Below are 19,888 nucleotides of genomic sequence, written 5' to 3'. Positions count from 1 at the left end.
ACAGCGGCTATCCAAACATCAAGTGAAGGTATTACAAAAAAAAGGGAAAGAAATAAACCAGCAATGAAGGTGAAAATTGGAGCAGAAGGTTTGATTTTAGTTTCTTTTGGACTCAAGGCTGAATCCAGAAGGCTGTAAAAATGCACAGGTGAAAGTGTTATTCTTTGAGTTTGACTTGACCTTCATTGAAACACTGTTTTCCTTGTTCAGATTTTCAGCACTTGTTAAATATATGCCATGTTCCATGAAAAAAAGGAATATATTCAAAGCTTGTGCTTTTTTTCTTAGAATCACTAGGGAGCTTGGGAAGCTTATAGTGCTCTGCTGCTTTCTGCATGGCAATCCCTCAGCTAATCAGAGTCGAATTGCAAACTTTTTCTCCTGCACTATAAATTATGACCATTTGAAATTCGATATTCTTGCATTTGTCCTGATGAGTGTGAGACAAAACACTTTGGGAACAAAAAGCTTAGTTTTTCTTTACAGCAACTGAAATCAAATCAATTAATAATAATGTCACGTGATGTCTCCATCAAATTAAGGTCATGGCCCAACTCTTCTGATAGGAAGATAGTCAGTGCGGCTGCACAGTCATAATACAATCCCTACATGTGGAAACAGGCCATTCAGCCCAACAAGACCACGCCAATCCTCAGAGCATCCCACCCAGACCTTTCCCCCTATAACCCACCTAATCTACACATCCCTGAACACTACAGACAATTTAGCATGGCCAATCCACCTAGCCTGCACATCTTTGGACTGTGGGAGGAAAACCACACAGACATGGGGAGAACATGCAAACTCAACACAGACAGTTACCCAAGGGTGGAATTGAACCTGGGTCCCTGGTGCTGTGAGGCAGCGGTGCTAGCCACTGAGCCACCGAGCCACCATGCCGTGGAACGAACATATAGCTAACTACAACTGGGATGTTAAAATCTCTAACAGGCAATTACCGGGTATCTTGTGCCCTCTGAAACTGTCCCCAACTCTGAGTTAGAGTTGGAAACCTCAGAGGGTACTGACTAACTTAAGCTTAATGCTCGTCCATGATACCTGAGGGGAATTAACACCTGCTGTAACTCCTAGGTAACTATTAAACTGACTTCCCTGATTCTCCACTGACCCCATCTATGATAACTTTTGGACACCAAATGCTTTCCCCTTTTTGGACCAAACTCCATCACTCCCCACCCCCAGTTACTTGACAACAGACAGCTTCTGACCAATGGAGACACAATGGAGTTGAGAAACATATCAACCATGGTCAAAAGGTGAAGCAGACTTAATGGGCCAAATGACCTCATTCAGCTCCTGTATCTTGCACTTCTATTGGGCAATGAAAACATTGTAGTTAAGGAAGAACAGTGTGAAATATTGGACGTAATAAACATATTGAGAGAGGAAACATTAAGGAGATGATTATTTTGGAAGTGGATCAATAATCAGATCCAGATGAAATGTACCCACAGGCTGGTAAAAGAAGCTAGAGAGGAACTCATGGATGACCATAATTTTTCAATTCTTACTGGATGCAGGATTGTAGGATGGCTAGTGTTGAGCTTTACTTTACAATAGAGCAAAGGATAGACCGATAATTGTAGGACAGTCAGGCTAACCTCAGTAGAGCACACATTTTTGAATCAATTCTAAGAAACAAGATAAACAAGATACGATGGGTCAAATTGCTTTTTACTGTGCTGTAACAACTCCATAATTATGGCAGATTGAATATAACAGGCCAATCAGTCCTAGAGTAGTCAAGGCTTAGAGATAATAATGGAATGCATCAAAGTTTCAGCAGTAGAAAAGCTGTGGTTGGGGCAGAGGTTGGTGATGTTACATAGGTGGAAAATTGTGGCTTTCGCAAAGGTGTAGAAAAGCAAGGGAGCAGAATTTATGGATAGGGTTAAAGAGAATAACTTTTGTCTTACTAATATTTAAAAGGAGGAACCTTCTATTCATCCAGTTGGAGCGTCAGTCTGATAACTTAGACACAGTGGCTGGATTGACAGAGGTTGTTTTGACATAGATCTGTGTGTTGTCAGCTACCTGTGGAAACTGTAGATAATGCACAACCCTGTATGAACAGTATATACAGTGGTCATAAGCACTATAACTATCTCAGATAACATGGGTAGATCCACTGCTACCAATCTTTCTAATAGGTATTAGTTTAAGTTATTGACAGCAGGTGGAGAATGTTATTTACATAAAGTCTTCAGCAGGAGGGAGCTCAATCTTGATAAACAGAATAGTACTTAGCTGCTTATATTACATCTGAACTTCATGACAGTTTCTTATAAGACATCAGACTTTACTTAAGAGTAACTTCATATTATTAATAGTTACATGAGCTTAGCACTGGAACAACTGGCACTGCATACTTGGAACAACCACTGGTTAGTTCATCAGAGGAACGGTCCTTTATATCCCAATGGGCAGAACTTCTCACAATGTCAGTTAACCCTTTCAGATACCAGGTGTTTTATACATCGCTATCATTTTTCCTGCTTATTAAATTTTTTACACAATAATTTCAAATAAGCAAATAGATTTATCACTACCCATCTCCTCCCAAATTGCTCTGACTTTACAAATGGCTGATGGCTTGCTTAGTTTGAAGGTCTGTTTCTTGAGAATGAACATTCAAATTCAGTTCATTACTGTCCTGGAACTTTGGTGAGTCTTTGATTTCCTGGATGCACTTTGCAGAGGTCCCTGGCATTGATATTGCAGTTGAACACTTGTTTCTATTGGAGGATCTTTTGTTTCCTCAAATCATCTCAGAGAACACAGTTGTGTTTCTAACAGAAGTATTGTTCTCCTTTTGACATTGTAATGAAGAAGACTTCATACGTTCCTTCTATGTGCGTACATATGCTTTTGAATAACTTGGCCAATTTATCTGGTCCAATCAAAGTGTCAGAGTATCAAATCACAGCAAATTTGACTGTGCTGTTGTGGTTTTGCTACTTCTAAACAGTTGATTGTATCAAGAGTCTACTTCTAACTCGTGGTGTGGTTGGAAGGCAATTTAACAATTGCCCCAAGCCTGTGATCCTTCAAGTCTTAATGATTTGTTGTATACCAGCGTAGGTAATCACAAGTGGTGCCTATTTTCATGAGGTTCAGTAAACTTTCTGAGACTTATGAAGTCTTCCTCTTATTGAACGAAGTTCCATTGATCACTGGTCTTTTATGTCTGAAGTCGTTGAATTCTTTAACATTCTGTAGAATTTTAAGACTGAAGCTTGCTTTTCTGCTCAGAAGTGAGATGTGTTAGTTTTTGATGATATACACCCCTTATCCCTGAAAGTACCTGTCTCTTGTTTTAAGAATATTCTGAATATTCCTTTGATTTTGAGTGGTGTTCGGCCTGCACCATGCAGTTCTCTGTCAGAAGGATGTAGTTTCAATCCTTTTAACTAAAGGCTGATTTCAGCTAATACAGTAACACTTGCCCCTGTATCAAGATTGGAATGAGTTGAATGACCATTAACATGTATGATCTGTATCAAATCTCTTCAGATGAAGTCATCTCTTGCTCCAAGGAATGGCTGAGTTACATCTTCCAAAGGTGATATGTCATTATTTAATTTTATGCGTTCTAATGAAAGGAGGTCTCGTTGGTCTCATATTTCTTCCAATGATATTTCCTGTAAAGTGTTGACCTCAGTGTAAATAAGCATTATTAGTTCTGAGATTCAAAGATAGTTTGTGGCTTTTGCACATTATTTGGAAATGTTTCAGTTTCTTATAAAACTTACATTTGTGCAATAAAGCTGAATATTGTTTCTGTTTGTATGTGTTTTTTAACTCTACATCTGGAACAGCAGCTTCTAACATCAAAGGATCTGAAGATGTTTAGTTTTTGTCAATTATGTGATGCTTTGTTTATTTTTCACTTTAAAAAGTTGATGATGCCCAATGATCTTCTTGAGATGGTTGATTTTCTGTTCCTATCCCTTCTTTATGCTGTTTTTGGATTTCAGCTTGAGCTAATTAGATAACTGTTTCGACTGTGAAATCCTCTTTTGATTGGAACATCTATGAAAGAAATGTATTAAAAATTCCAATGAGAATTCTAAATTGAATTAGTTCTGGCTGTAAATTGCCATAATCACAAAATTCTAACAACGTTTAAAGATCACTAATAAGATTGTCAATAGATGCTTTGGAAGGGGTATTTTACCATTAAACTTTGTTGCCTCCATTATATAATTGATATGAAAAGGTAAGGTCATCATAGTTCCAGTCTCCCGTTAGAGAGGGATGATTCAACCTGGGGGTCACCACACCTTAGGCAAGGGGAGAATCTGAGAAGGAGAGTCATTCATGGTAACCTCAGCCAATGTAGGAATTGAGCCCATTCTGTTGGCATCACTCTGTGAATCAGCCATTAAAGCCACCATACCCCTGATATGATTGATGCATTAATTGTGAAGTAACTATCAAATGTTCTTGTAATATTGTCAACAGCAGCCAGGAGAGTTTGTGAAGAACTGTTTCCTTTCACTGGGGTATCTAGAGCATGGGAACACACTCTCATAAAACCGGGCTTGATCACTTTGGGCTGAGGTGAGAAAATGTTTCTTAATTCAAAGGATTGTGAACATTTAGAATTCTTTATTTTCTTCATTCTTCTCCTTGGATGGACAGATGTAGATTTTACGAAGCTGAAGATATTACCACTGCCGGCATGATATATAATAGTGATGCCTACCTACTGCTTCTTGGGTATGTATGGTGAAATTTGCACCATAGCAACGATGCCGTGTGTTGTGGTCATGTCCACAGGAACCTCTGAGATGCATTAGGCAGGTTCACTGCCACAAATCCTTCTTATTGACATTAGTTTAAGTTAGATAACAAAAGGGAAAGGAGCCCCACATACTCTTTGACAGAATGGTGCTTCAGTTTGATAAACAGAATATGTTTATGATATAGTGCTTAATAGTAGTTACATTACATCTGAGTTACTAGATAATCTCTTACGAGACATCAGATTAGATGTAGGAATAAGTACATATTACAACTAGAACAACTGGAACCAGACACAAGTAACAAACACTGGTTAGCTCCTGAACAAAAACAGAAGTTTAGGGAAAAGCTCAGCAGGTCTGGCAGCATCTATGAAGAAAAAATCAGTACTGAGGAAGGATTACTGGACCCAAAATGTTAACTCTGATTTTTTCTTCACACATACTGCTAAACCTGTTGAGCTTTTCCAGCAACTTCTGTTTTTCCTCCTGATTTACAGCATCAGCAGTTCTTTCAGTTTTTACTAGTTAGCTCCTGTCAGAAATAACTTTATATATCCTGATGATCTCATGATGTCAACTAACTCTTTCAGGTATTAACTGCCTTATACAACAGCATTGTGTTTTTCAGATCATAGAATCATACAATCCCTACAGTGTGGAAACAGGCCCTTTGGCCCAACAAGTCCACACCGACCCTTGGAGCATCCCACCCAGACCCATCCCCTTATAACCCACCTAAGCTACACCTCCCTGAACGCTACAGGCAATTTAGCATGGCTAATCCACCTAACCTGCACATCTTTGGACTGTGGGAGGAAACCGGAGCACCCGGAGGAAACCCACGCAGACACGGGGAGAATGTGCAAACTCCACACAGACAGTCGCCTGAGGGTGGAATCGAACCCGGGTACCTGGCGCTGTGAGGCAACAGTGTTAACATGACATCAGTGAGCGACACCACGTAGATGAAAAAATACGAGGTCAGGTTTAGATCCTTGCAGACACCAAACATATTTTTGAAGACTTGGAAAGGACACTCTGATGGTGATTCACAGTCAGAATGGCTAGAAAGGAACCTAACCAATGGAAGCAGGTGATGTCATCCTAAGGAAGGACGTATGTACCATTTGAGGAAATGCCACAAAGTATCACCAGAATGATGCCTGGATTGTGTGTATTGTCCCATGGAGACACATTGAATAGACTAAGCCTGCAATCCTTGAAGTCTAGAAGAATGAGAGGTGAACTAATGGAGACATATAAAATTCTTAAAGGGAGGGGGGTGGGTGCTGGCAGGGAAGTTGTTGAGAAACTCTTTCTTTTGGCTGAGATACCTAAAGAATGAGGGCACACTCTCAGAAGAAGACGCTGATCACTTTGAACTAAGATGAGGAGAAATACCTTCAATTTGAAGGCTTGTGAAGCTTTGGAACTCTTTACCCCAGAGGGTCTTGGATGTTCAGTTGTTAAAATATACTCAGGTCAAAGATGGATAGGTTTTGGAGTAGTAAGGGAATTAAAGAATCTGGGAATAATATGGTGAGGTGGATGTGAGGTGTATGATCAGCTATGACTTTTCATTGGTGGACTGTACTTGAAATGCCCAACGCTGTAATCCAGCTCCAACTTCCTGTGTTTCTATGTTTCTGTAGCCATTTGGCTTGAATTCAACTTTTTAAACTGTTTTTTTTGGGGGGATCATTCCTCCCTTTCATGACTTTTCTTGCTGAACCTTTCGACAATTCTGCCCAACTCTCTGGAACTTCTTGTTAAACTTGTCACTCCTATAATTCTCTTACCTTTCTAAATTATTTTCCGATTCACTCTCGTGGCCCTGCCTGCATTCTGTTTCTGCAAATCTGCAAGTATTTATTGTTCTGTGGTGCTGGGGTTTCGAAGAGAATAGCCTGAATTTGAATTCAGAAATTGAAACTGAAGAAGGCGATGACAGGGAAGATGAGGACGAACATGAAATCATTTATTGCGATAACTGAAGAAGCAGTAAACAGCTGGAAAACACCCAGTGGAACCAGAGGGAAATGTAGGAGTGATGTGGATGGGACTGGACATTATGTTCCTGGAGCACCACAGTTTTGGCACTTTTTACACACATTCAGTATGATTGAGTGCATGGAAAATGAATCCAACATTCAGCACAGCATTTAACAAATTGGCGTGGTATTTAATAAACATGGAATGCACGTTTGTGAACATTACAGATCTGATTGAAGGCAATTATTTTAGATTGCTGATTTGCTCAGTAGAAATAGCAACTTGACAGATGGAATAAAATAAAACACACTTTGGAATTATAAGTATCAAAATAATTGGTACTTGAGAAGGGATATCCTCCATTTCATATGAGGAAATTTACCCTTTAATTGGTACATTTTAATAACTTTGGCTGAAATAATATCTTTTCCATATATACAGTTCATCCAAGACATCTTAGCAAGCCACTATAACCTGGCTTGACTTTCCAGCTGTGATTGTAGCAATTTCTGAATCTGTGTTTTCTTCTCTGGAATAGACCCAGAGCAGCCGAGGATTTTGCTTGATATCTTTAGATCATCGGGGAGGTGTACAGACCCCAGAGGATGAAGCTGGGTGAGAAAAAACTCAGTTAAAATCTTTTAAAATAAATGGAATGGCTCACCGTAAAAGGTAGGTTGGCTGGTAACATAGTGATACTGTCATCGGACTAGTAAGAAAGAATTCTAGACCAATGTACTGGGAATAAAGATTTGAATACTGTCATCGCAGAATGAATTCAAAGTATCTTGAATTAATAATGAGTGTGAAATGATTTGTGAAAATCCCAACTGGTTCGCTGATGCCTTTTAGGGAAGGAAGTTCGTCATCTTACCTGATCTGGCCTTACTTTGTGGCTCCCACTGAGCCATAGCAACATGGTTGACTCCTAACTACTCTCAGAAATATCCAAGCTAACTGTTTGGTTGGATCAAGTTGCTAAAAAGTCTCAATGGAATGAAACAGTACAGACCACCTGGCACCAGAAAAGACAACTCAGCCCTATAGACCCTGCATAGTCTTTCTCACCAAAATTAGTATGTCTGTGCTGAAATTTGGAAAGTTATCTGAACCAGTTAAACAGCAGTTTGACATAATCCTACATCTGACAGACAAGGACCAGTGTCATGCCAGCAGAGATAGCAGCACTGTGGTTTACAGCTGAGAGAGATTACATTCATTCTATCTGGTCCCTATGAAGTCTCGTGATATTAGGTCAAACATGGGCAAGGAAACTTCCTGCTGATTACCGAGGGCACAGACTGTACAGTGCATTAATGCCCACTACCAAGGATGGCTTGGCAGCACTACTACTGACTATGGTAGTTGTGTGGTTGATGGATGTTGTTGCAAGATTGGGTCTGGTAGTGAGGGAAACAATAAAACGGAAGAACATGCTTGACTTCATCCTCACCAATCTGCCTGCCATAGATGCAGCTTTCCAAGATTGTATCCAAAGGAGGAGCCACCATAAGGCCCTTGAGGAAAAAAAAGCTCTTGTCTTGACATTATGAGAAACCTCCATTCTGTTGTGTGGCACTACAACTGTGCTAAATAGGATAGGTTTTAAGAAGATCTAACAAATCATAACTGTGCATCCATGAGGCACTTAGGGCATCAACAGTAGTAGAATTGCACTCAAACATAATCTACAACTTCATGACCCGGCATATCCCCCACTTAACCATTACCAACAAGCCAGAGGATCAACCCTGGTTCAATGGAGAGTGCCAGGAGCAGCACCAGGCATTTCTAAAAATGAGTGTCAACCTGGTGAAGCTACCAAACAGGACTATTAGTTTACCGAAGAGCATAAACAGCAAATTAAAGACAGAGCTAAGCGATCCTGCAAACAACGGATCAGATCTAAGCTCTGCAGTCCTGCCACCTCCAGTCATGAATGGTGGTGACCAACTAAACAACTTACTAAAGGAGGAGGCTCCACAATTATCCCCAGCCTCAATGATAAGGAAGGCCAGCACACTAGGACAAAAGATAAGGCTGAAGCATTTGCAACAAAGTTCAGTCACACGTGCTGAGTGGATGATCCACCTTGACCTCCTCCAGACGTCCCCAGCACCACAAATTACAGTGTTCAGTCAATTCAATTCGCTCCAAGTGTTATCAGGAAATGGCTGAAGGCAGTGGATACTGAAAACGCTGTGGGTCCTGATAATATCCTGACATTAGTACCAAAGACTTATGCTCCAGAACTTGTCGCTCCCTTATCCAAGCTGTTCCAGTACAACACTGGCATCTAACCAACAATGTGGAAAATTGCCCAAGTATGTCCTGTACATAAAAAGCAGGATAAATCCAACCTGGTCAATTACCAGCCCATCAGTCTACTCTCGATCATCAGTAAAGTGATGGAAGGTGTCATTAACAATGCTATGAAGCAGCACCTGCTCAGAAATAACCTGCTCAGTGATGCCCAGTTTGGGTTCCACCAGGGCCACTCAGCTCCTCACTTCATGACAGCCTTGGTTCAAACATGGACAAAAGAGCTGAATTCCAGAGGTGAGTTGAGAGTGACAGCCCTTGACATCAAGGCCGCATTTAATTGACTGTGGCATTGAGGAGCCCTAAAAAAAGTTGAACCTGTGAGAATCAGGAGGAAAACCTCCATTAGTTTGAATCATACCTGCTGCAAATGTAAATGAACATGGATGTTGGAGGTCAGTCATCTGTTAGTTCCAGAGCATCCTTTCAAGAGTTGCTCAGGATAGTGTCCTTGATCAATCAACCTTAAGCTGCCTTATTAATGACCTTCCCTCCATCATAAAGTCAGAAATGGTGATGTTCGTTGATGATTACATAAGAAGTCACAAATGGCGCTGACCATTGAGATATTGAAGCAATCTGTGCCCAAATGCCGGAAGACCTGGACAATATTCATGTTTAGGTTGACAAGTGGTAAGTAACAATCAAGCAATACAAGTTACAAGCAATGGCCATCTCCAACCAGAGAGAATCTAACCATTACCCATCAACTTTCAACAGTAGTACTATTGCTAAATTCCCCATTGTCAATATCTTGGGTATTACCATTGACCAGAAACTGAACTGAACTAGTCACATAAATTCTCTGTCTACAAGAACAGGTCAGATGCTAGGATTCCTGCAAGAAGTAACTTATTTCCTGATCCCCGCCAAAGCCTGTCAACCATCTACAAGACATGGGTCAGGATTGTACTGAGATATTCCCCAACTGTCTGGATGAGTGCAGCTGTAACCACAGTCAGGAAGCTGTGAACCATCCAGGGCAAAACAGCCTGCTAAATAGGCATGTCATGCACAAACATTTACTCTTTCCACACCCAATGCTCAGTAACAACAGCAATGCATCATTTACTATATGTACTGCAGAAATTCATTGTGGGTCCTTAGGCTACATCTTCCAAACCCATGGCCCCTATCACCCTGAAAGACAAGCACAGCAGATACTTGGGAACACCATCACCTGCAAGTTTCCCTTCAAGCCACCCACCATTCCTGATTTGGAAATATATTGCCATTCTTTCATCGTCGCTGGTTCAAATCCTGGAACTCCCTACCCAGTAAAATATTTGGTGTTTCCTACATTGAATGGATTGCAGTATCTCAAGAAAACAATTAGTGGGGGGCAAGAAAGACAACTAGTGGTGGCCAATAAAGACTGACCCAGCCATCAAAACCCACATCCCCAGAAGATTCAGTTTACACAGGCAGGCAATATATTAACTGAATTTAATATATTGTATGTTATCTCACTATCACCCAGAGTTCCTTTTTCTCATTCTGTCTCTGCATTTCCATGGCAATGATACTGTGTCATCTTCTTTATTTTATCATAATGGAACAACTCTGAGCACACACTCACAGAGCAAGAATGTCATTGCTCAGCCAGCTGCTTCCCACGATGGGGGTGGATGGAATAGGGACGCATTGAGATTGAATTTTTGAAACCTGCAAGAATGGGAAAAGTGATGATTATGATTACATAATTAGATAGCAGCTGAACAAATTCCTCTTTCCCTATGATGTGTTGAGATGGACAGTTGAAGCGAGAGGTGTGTTTGTGACATATCAGGCTTAGAATACTCAAAGGTAAAAAACTTTTTTTTTAACTACTGCCCTCTAACTTTAACATAAAGTCAGTGCTGCACAGGAACCTATGGCACCCGCAGTCCACAACCATTTAAATGTGGAATGCCCCAACATTCAGCTTTGTGCTGTTGTGTCTGTTATACAGTAATAGAGTTAAAGAATCATACAGCATGGAAACAGACCCTTTCGTCCAACCAGTCCTTGCCAAACATAATCCCAAAATAAATTAGTCCCACCTGCCTACTCCGGGTACACATCCCTCCAAACCTTTCCTGTTCATGTCCTTATCTAAATGTCTTTCAAATACTGTTATTGTACCCACATCCACCACTTCCTCAGGAAGTTCATTCCACACTCGAACCTGTTGTCAGTTGTTTTCCTTGTTGCACACTTCAATGCGGAAGAGGGGAGTAGAAACATGGCAACTTTAGACAGGATGAATGAATAGTGAAGGGGCAATATGAAATTTGGCCAGCTACATGGACAGGTTGAAGAAAGATCCAAGGCAGGACAGAAGTCATGGAATGGGACATGGAGAAGAAAGGTGAGATTTGGCCTGTTGTCTGAGATGTGGTGTGAAGTGGCAGGGGGAGAACATTAAAGACTTAAAGGGCACTGTCAGTACTGTCTAAACACGAGTCCATCTCAAGATGTTGGCCAACGGAGTCCTTATAGGGCAATTAAACCTGCTGAGAGCAAACTCAGACAATGTCTTTTACAATGAATAGAAAAGAGGGTCAACTAAACATTCAAATTCAGCTAGGTCTCATAGAATGGTGAGTGAAACATTGAATGTCAGCATCAAGGTTTAATAAGCAGTGAACTTAAAAACATACCAAAATTTCATCCACAGCAAATAAATGCCTCTCACTTCCCTAGAATGATCAATGCTTGCTAACCTTGTAGCATCCCAGTATATTTAGTTGTCTGACCAAACTAGTCTCAATGCATAATGTGAGACCAATATAATGTAAAATATTTACATGAAATTTAAATTTGAAAACACCCATGTCACCTTTGCTCTCGTAATGAGTCCTATGTTAAAATGATTTGATTTATTATTGTCACATGTACGTAGGTACAGTGAAAAGTTTTGTTTTGTGTGCAGTACAGGCAAATCATACCACGCAAAGTGCATTAGGGTAATAGAACAGCGCGAGGAATACAATGTTATGGCTGCAGAGAAGGTGCACAAAGAACGAGGTCAACATTAAATTTTATGGCAGTAGAATTGGGTGGGAACTTTGTGGCCACAATGAACAGCTAACCTGTTTGACTAGGAGGTTGCTGTATTGTTCCCTATAGCTGCAGCGTTGTTAGCTAATGGTAAGTTTCACTGCCAGCTCTTTAAATTTTAATTATAATTGCATGGGAACCAACAAAAAGCAAGAAAGCGGTAGTGACACCTACTTCCTGTCCTGCCACAGGAATGATATGTCACAGATAAAATTCTATCCAATGTAATGAATTTCCATAGTGCTGCGATAAGGATAGGAAATCAAATCAGCTTGATTTCCTGTTCCGGATTGCTACTCTGCATTACAGAAGTACTCAAAATGTCACTTGTGCTTACCATACACAATTTACCCTGACTTGCATTTGGCTACCCAACAAGCAGGCTGCACATTCAACTTGAGTCCTTCTCAAATCATTATTATAACACATCAGGCATAAATCCATACTGTAAAAGGTAAAGGAAATCTAATCACAGTTAGCTCAAAATGACATACTGTCTATCAGAACAAAAACACAGTCATATAATAAAACAAGATACTTAGCTCCAGCTCCACACCTTGTTATCTTATTTAAGATACTTAGCAGCATTGTTTTGTAATAATCCACTATACTTGCTGATAACCATTGTGCTGGTTTCAGACCTAGTCAGAGCAAAGTGAAACAATTGCCCCTCTCACCCACTCCAACCTCTCCCCCGCAGAACGTGCAGCCCTCCGCTCCCTCCGCTCCAATCCCAACCTCACCATAAAACCCGCGGACAAGGGAGGTGCAGTTGTAGTATGGCGCACTGACCTCCACATCGCCGAGGCCGGACGCCAATTCTCCGACACCTCCTCCTACCGCCCCCTTGATCATGACCCCACCCCTGAGCACCAAACCATCATCTCGCAAACCATCCACAACCTCATCACCTCAGGTGACCTCCCACCCACGGCCTCCAACCTCATCGTTCCCCAACCTCGCACTGCCCGCTTCTATCTCCTTCCCAAAATCCACAAACCTGAATGCCCTGGTCGACCCATTGTCTCCGCCTGCTCCTGCCCCACCGAACTGATCTCCAACTATCTTGACTCCATTTTCTCCCCCTTGGTCCAGGAACTCCCTACCTATGTCCGTGACACCACCCACGCCCTCCACCTCCTCCAGAACTTCCAATTCCCCGGTCCCCAACACCTCACCTTTACCATGGACGTCCAGTCCCTCTACACCTGCATTCCCCACGCAGATGGCCTTAAGGCCCTCCGCTTCTTCCTGTCCCGCAGGCCCGACCAGTCCCCCTCCACTGACACCCTCATCCGCTTAGCCGAACTCGTCCTCACACTCAACAACTTCTCTTTCAATTCCTCCCACTTCCTACAGACAAAGGGGGTAGCCATGGGTACCCGCATGGGCCCAAGCTACGCCTGCCTCTTTGTAGGTTACGTGGAACAATCCCTCTTCCGTACCTACACCGGCCCTAAACCCCACCTCTTCCTCCGTTACATTGATGACTGTATCGGCGCCGCCTCGTGCTCCCACGAGGAGCTCGAACAGTTCATACACTTCACTAACACCTTCCACCCCAACCTTAAGTTTACCTGGACCATCTCTAACACCTCTCTCCCCTTCCTGGACCTCTCTGTCTCCATATCGGGCAACCACCTCGAAACCGATATTCATTTCAAGCCCACCGACTCCCACAGCTACCTAGAATACTCCTCCTCCCACCCACCTTCCTGCAAAAATGCTATCCCCTATTCCCAATTCCTTCGCCTCCGCCGCATCTGCTCCCAGGATGAGGCATTCCACTCCCGTACGTCTCAGTTGTCCTCGTTTTTCAAGGACCGTAACTTCCCCTCCTCGGTTGTCGAGAACGCCCTCAACCGTGTCTCCCACATCTCCCGCACCTCATCCCTCACACCCCGTCCACGCAATAAAAACCAAAAAAGAATCCCCCTCGTCCTCACGTACCACCCCACCAACCTCCGGATCCAACGCATCATCCTCCGACACTTCCGCCATCTGCAATCCGACCCCACCACCAAAGACATCTTTCCCTCCCCACCTTTATCTGCTTTCCGGAGGGACAACTCTCTCCGTGACTCCCTTGTCCGCTCCACACTCCCCTCCAGCTCCACCACACCCGGCACTTTTCCCTGCAACCGCAGGAAGTGCTACACCTGCCCCCATACCTCCTCCCTCACCCCCATCCCAGGCCCCAAGAAGACTTTCCACATCAAGCAGATGTTCACCTGCACATCTGCCAATGTGGTATACTGCATCCGCTGTACCCGGTGTGGCTTCCTCTACATCGGGGAAACCAAGCGGAGGCTCGGGGACCGCTTTGCAGAACACCTACGCTCGGTTCGCAATAAACAACTGCACCTCCCAGTCGCGAACCATTTCAACTCCCCCTCCCATTCCTCAGACGACATGTCCATCCTGGGCCTCCTGCAGTGCCACAACGATGCCACCCGAAGGTTGCAGGAACAGCAACTCATATTCCGCTTGGGAACCCTGCAGCCCAATGGTATCAATGTGGATTTCACAAGTTTCAAAATCTCCCCTCCCCCCACCGCATCCCAAAACCAGTCCAACTCGTCCCTGCCTCCCTAACCTGTTCTTCCTCCCACCTATCCCCTCCTCCCACCTCAAGCCGCACCTCCATCTCCTACCGACCAACCTCATCCCGCCCCCTTGACCTGTCCGTCCTCCCTGGACTGACCTATCCCCTTCCTAACTCCCTACCTACACTCACCTTTCCTGGCCCCATCCCCGCCTCTTCGACCTGTTTGTTTCCTCTCCACCTATCCTCTCCTCTATCCCTCTTCTATCCGCCTCCCACTCTCTCCCTATTTATTTCAAAACCCCCTTCCCCTCCCCCTTTTCTGATGAAGGGTCTAGGCCCGAAACGTCAGCCTCTCTGCTCCTATGATGCTGCTTGGCCTGCTGTGTTCATCCAGCCCTGCACCTTGTTGTCTCGGATTCTCCAGCATCTGCAGTTCCTACTATCTCTGACCCAGTTTGACTGGCTGTTCTTGCATCAAATGTCAAAGGAAAATAGAGCTCTGTGCATGTATAAACATCAGTAATGTGTTGAACTCTGCTTCCTGGCAACTGAGTGCCAAAATATTAATGGTTGGAGAGAGTTCAGGGGTTCTCAGTTATTGATCAACTTTAGGAAAAGAATTTTAAAAGGATTCAATTAATCATGACGAGATCTCTATGATACTTCATTGATTTAATATGGTATTTGCCCTGGTTCTGGCCTATGTTTTTCACCTCTTCTCCTGGAGTATAACTTCTCAAGCACAGCTCCTCTTGCTTTTCAATCAACACTTTCTGCAGTTCTTTGCTTGGGAACTTAAATGTTTAGCACAATACTATTATCACAATTAATTAAAAGTATCTGTTATAAAACTTTACCTGATTCCTCTTGTCAATTAATTATGTTTTCTACTTAATAGTGGAAATCAGTCGGGACCAGTCACTAGAAAATCAATCAGAACATTTCTTAACATGTAATGTAAATGTGTACTACCATTTTACAGAGATAGTTTTGTTTTGTTTTGTTCATTCATATGATATGGACATCACATTTATTGTCCATCCCGAGTGGTCCTCAAAAGGATAGTGTTTAGCCTTCTCCATATGCCATTGCTGTCTGTGTGGTGAAGTTATTCCAGGATTTTTATCCAGAGACTGTGAAGAAAAAAGCAATAAATCTCCCAATCAAGATGGTCTACAATTAGATGAAATGCTCTTCTCATACACTCATTGACCTTCAAAGTGGTGGAGGCTGTTTCTTTGTGGCTTGTAGCTCAAAGAATTGATAAGAAGGTATGTGTTGATACTTAAATATCTGTGAATTCTGTTTTTCAAAAAAATGATGTAGAAGATGGCTATAAATAGAGAACAACTTGCATTTATCTTGTGCCTTTCGCAACCACAGTGTGTCTCAAAGTACTTAGCAGCCAACATAGAAACTTTGATGCGCAGTTACTGTTGGAATATTGGAATGGAAATAACAGAATTTTTAAAATGGCAATTAAACTTGACCTTGGCTGCAGCCTGTTTCATTTACCAGGAAAACTTCAGCGTTATCTGAGATGTCCCAATAAGAGCCATTAATTATGGCCACTGACAGGAATGGATACAGAAGCTTATTAGTTCTGCCACAGTTTGAACATGAAGTAGGACTGCACCCACTGACAGCTTCCGTTGGTAACCTTCCAGATTCCATATCCATGTGAGTAACACATTGAGTTCTGTCCTAAGATTATTGACACATAATCAACAGAATGAATCACAGTGTTGGACACTCTTCACTACCAGTAGAATAGTGATTCATTTTTCCAATGGACTCCTAGTAGTGGATCCAAGTCATTAAATTGAACTGCTTAAATTGGAAGCAATGGAATTAAAATATAGCTGCATGCACAGAGCAATTTTCTGTCTCATATCCATCATGTTGTGAAATTTCCCATATCCTTGTTGGTTATTCAAATTTGTACAAAATTTAAATGTTAAGCCAGTCTGTTAGGAATCCAATGATTGTTGAAGGCAAAATGACAAACCTTCAGCAAATTCTTAGCTCTTCAAATTGGACCAGAATGATTTTTTTTTAAGCTCAGTATATTGCAACACACAGTGAATGCTTCGTTATTTACCCCATGTGTAACTGTACTGCACACATTTAAGGTTTCATTATGTTCTGTTGGCACGACTGCATCCCATGCGCTCTTGCCCTAAACTGCAATTAAATTGCATCGTGCTAAATAAGTTAAAAATCAAACCATTTTAAACGCATAGAGGTGCATCAAGTTTTTCCTAGATTGCACTTATATCTCGGCTTTTCTCTAATTTTAAGATTAAAATATTAAACAAGTATACAAGATTAGTACAACATTACACAAGCACTCACCATCTGGTTATTTTGTTTAGATACTGGAACTGGGTTGGAATCCTCACTGTTTCGCTTCCTATTTGACATATTGTTGTACCTGAGGCTAGGCTACTTATCTGAGGGTTACAAAGGGAAGGAAAAAGATATGTTAAAGTAATGCTTTGCAAACAGAGTGGAAATGCAGAATGGTACATGGTAATTTATGGATAATAGTGGGTATATGGGTGAATCAAATCATAAGTGAATGATCAAGGGAAGATCCAAACCTTAAGAGATAGTGAGATGTGCCGATGGTGGAATCTGAGATAACACAGTGTGGAGCTGGAGGAACACAGCAGGCCAGGCAACATCAGAGGAGCAGGAGAGCTGATGTTTTGGGTCGAGAACCTTCTTCAGAAAGTTTTGGTTTGTGTTCATACAGACCTATCAGAAGGCATCCTGTGATTTCGCACCATGTAGATAGGAAACAAAGATTGTAAGGCAATATTAGAAAAGCATAAGATTTAATGAGAGCAGTGGCAGCAGAAATGGGTGACTGCGAAAGCATAATTCTCAAGGAATTTGAGGAGCTAATGTCACTGCAAATGTGGTCAATAATCCACCGAAAATATTAAATTGGATCCTAGAGGAATGTGAATCTTTGGATCTCCTTGTCGAAAAGTCTTTGCGTATATTTAAGGCCAAAGTAGAAAAATTTTTGATCAGTAGGGGAAATAACCTTTTTGGGAAAAGGCAGGAAAGTGGATATGAAGAATATCGAATTAGCCATAATTCTGCTGAATGGTGTTTGCAGGCCCGAGGGGTCAAACAGCCTACTCCCTTTCCTCTTGCCTATGGTCTTACACATTATATAATCAAGTAATAGTCTGGTAATTGTAATAAGTAGGGAAAACATACGAGTGTGTTGTGCCCTTAGATGATATTTCAATATGGTAATTGCCTCCCTGATTCCAAGGCTGGGGGGGGAGAAGAGTGGGCGGGGGTGGGGGACATCAGTGAGCAGTGGCTGAAAATTGGAGAGGGAAAAGGCATCTAGAGATCATACAATGATAAAAGTAGAAAGAATGAAGAGGCCTTTCAGGCAGACTTTAGGGAGGAATAAACATGCACGACTTCAAAAAGTAATAATCTGTGTCATAAACTAATAAGTATAGAATAGGAGGACAGTGCAGGTGAATGTCATTGCTAGAAAATTAGCATTAGACTCCTGGATCACTGGGGCAAGTCGTGGGGAATAGGGGACCTGATCAAGCTAGATGATTTTCACCTAAACAGAACTGAGGGCAAGATCATACTCAGGAGATTGACTATTGCCGTCAGGAAGGGTTTAAACTAAATTGGCAGAGGGATTGTAAACCAAACAGGTATAATGAAGGGTCACAAATAATCCTAGAAAGGGAGAGCAGAGGATTAGTAGGAGAACCCCATCACCTGCAAGTTCCCCTCCAAACCATTCACCATCCTGGGTTGAAAATATATTGTTCTTTCTCAGTGTCACTGAGTCAAAATCCTGAAACTCCCTCCCCAGTGGTATAGTGGGTGTATCTGCACCAAATGGACTGCAATGGTTCAAGAAGGCAGCTCACCACCATCTTCTCAATGACAAATAAGGATGGGCAATGAATGCTGGCCCAGTTAGGGAGTGAATAATGGAAGAAATGGAAGGCAAATGAAATAAAGGGTAGAAAATACACAACAAAGGACTTTGGCAGTACTAATGGATGATACTGTGATGCAAAAAGACTAGTGAAAGAGGTAACTGAGCTGAGTGCACAGGTGAAGACTTGAAAATATAGTAAAATATCTATTACAGAAACTGGCTTAAAGAATGAGAGCTCAACATTCCTGGCTATAGAGTTTTCATAGGGCCATACTTTTGTGGGGTAGAGTTGCTCGGAAGGCCTCTAAAAATGGCAGCTAGGACTTAATTCTTGGATTCCTGACCCATTCCTGGGATTTAAAAATTTTCACTTGTGTGAGATAAGAATGAAAGCTGGTTCAAGTCTCCCAACCTGGCTGCCTCCTGCAGGAATAACCAAGGTATATTTCTTCTGAACCTTCATGGAGCTCTTTGTGGGTCGTAGTATCTTATTCACCCATTAACCAATGTTTCAAAACAATTACCCTTACCGTGACTGTTGAATGGAAAAATAACTTTCTAAAAAAATGATTTGTTAATAATTTTTCACTATGCCTAAAAATCTTCAAAGTGATAAAAGTGCCAATCATCCAGATCTTTACTATTTCAATACCTAAAACTGCAAGGCAGCTGGCATCACTTAGCATTGTTTAAACAAATATTATTAATTTCTTATCAGTTACAACTGTTGTCCAGGCTCCTAGTTAAAAACATATAACATGGTTTGTTTGCATTTCCAGCTAACCATTAGAGAGATGAAACATCTGAGTCCCTGCATAATTGTCAACTCTGGCTGTGTGCTTTTAGCTATAAATTTCACAATTTTTATGTTAAGGTTGAGTAGTTTCACATATTGTAACTTTAAAGAGTCTGGGTGATTGATAACATGGAGTTGTTCTTAATACAGTGTAAAGTTATGAATGAATTACATTTTAAAAGCTACTTTTACACATCCGTTTGTCTCTATTGAACTCATTGCTTCTATTCAGAGTATACTGCTTGAATGGACTTCCTTTCTGATATTTTTCTTTCTCTTTTTTCTTTTCTTCATCTTCTGACATCATAGGAAGCTGGAGCGATTAACGGGGCATTGGCTGTAGTGCTGGCAGTGCTTGGAGCAAGGACTTATAGGCCCAGAAAGTGGACATGTGGACTTGGTGGGTCTTTGGCTGTGGTATTGCCGTTTCCTCAGCATGGACTCTTGGGAGGTCATTGGCAGCGGCATTAGCGGTTCCCGGA

The sequence above is a fragment of the Rhincodon typus genome, chromosome 7 (assembly GCF_021869965.1).
Source record: "Rhincodon typus isolate 14 chromosome 7, sRhiTyp1.1, whole genome shotgun sequence".
NCBI classification, from domain to species: domain Eukaryota; kingdom Metazoa; phylum Chordata; class Chondrichthyes; order Orectolobiformes; family Rhincodontidae; genus Rhincodon; species Rhincodon typus.
Note: the sequence above shows the minus strand (reverse complement) of the source record.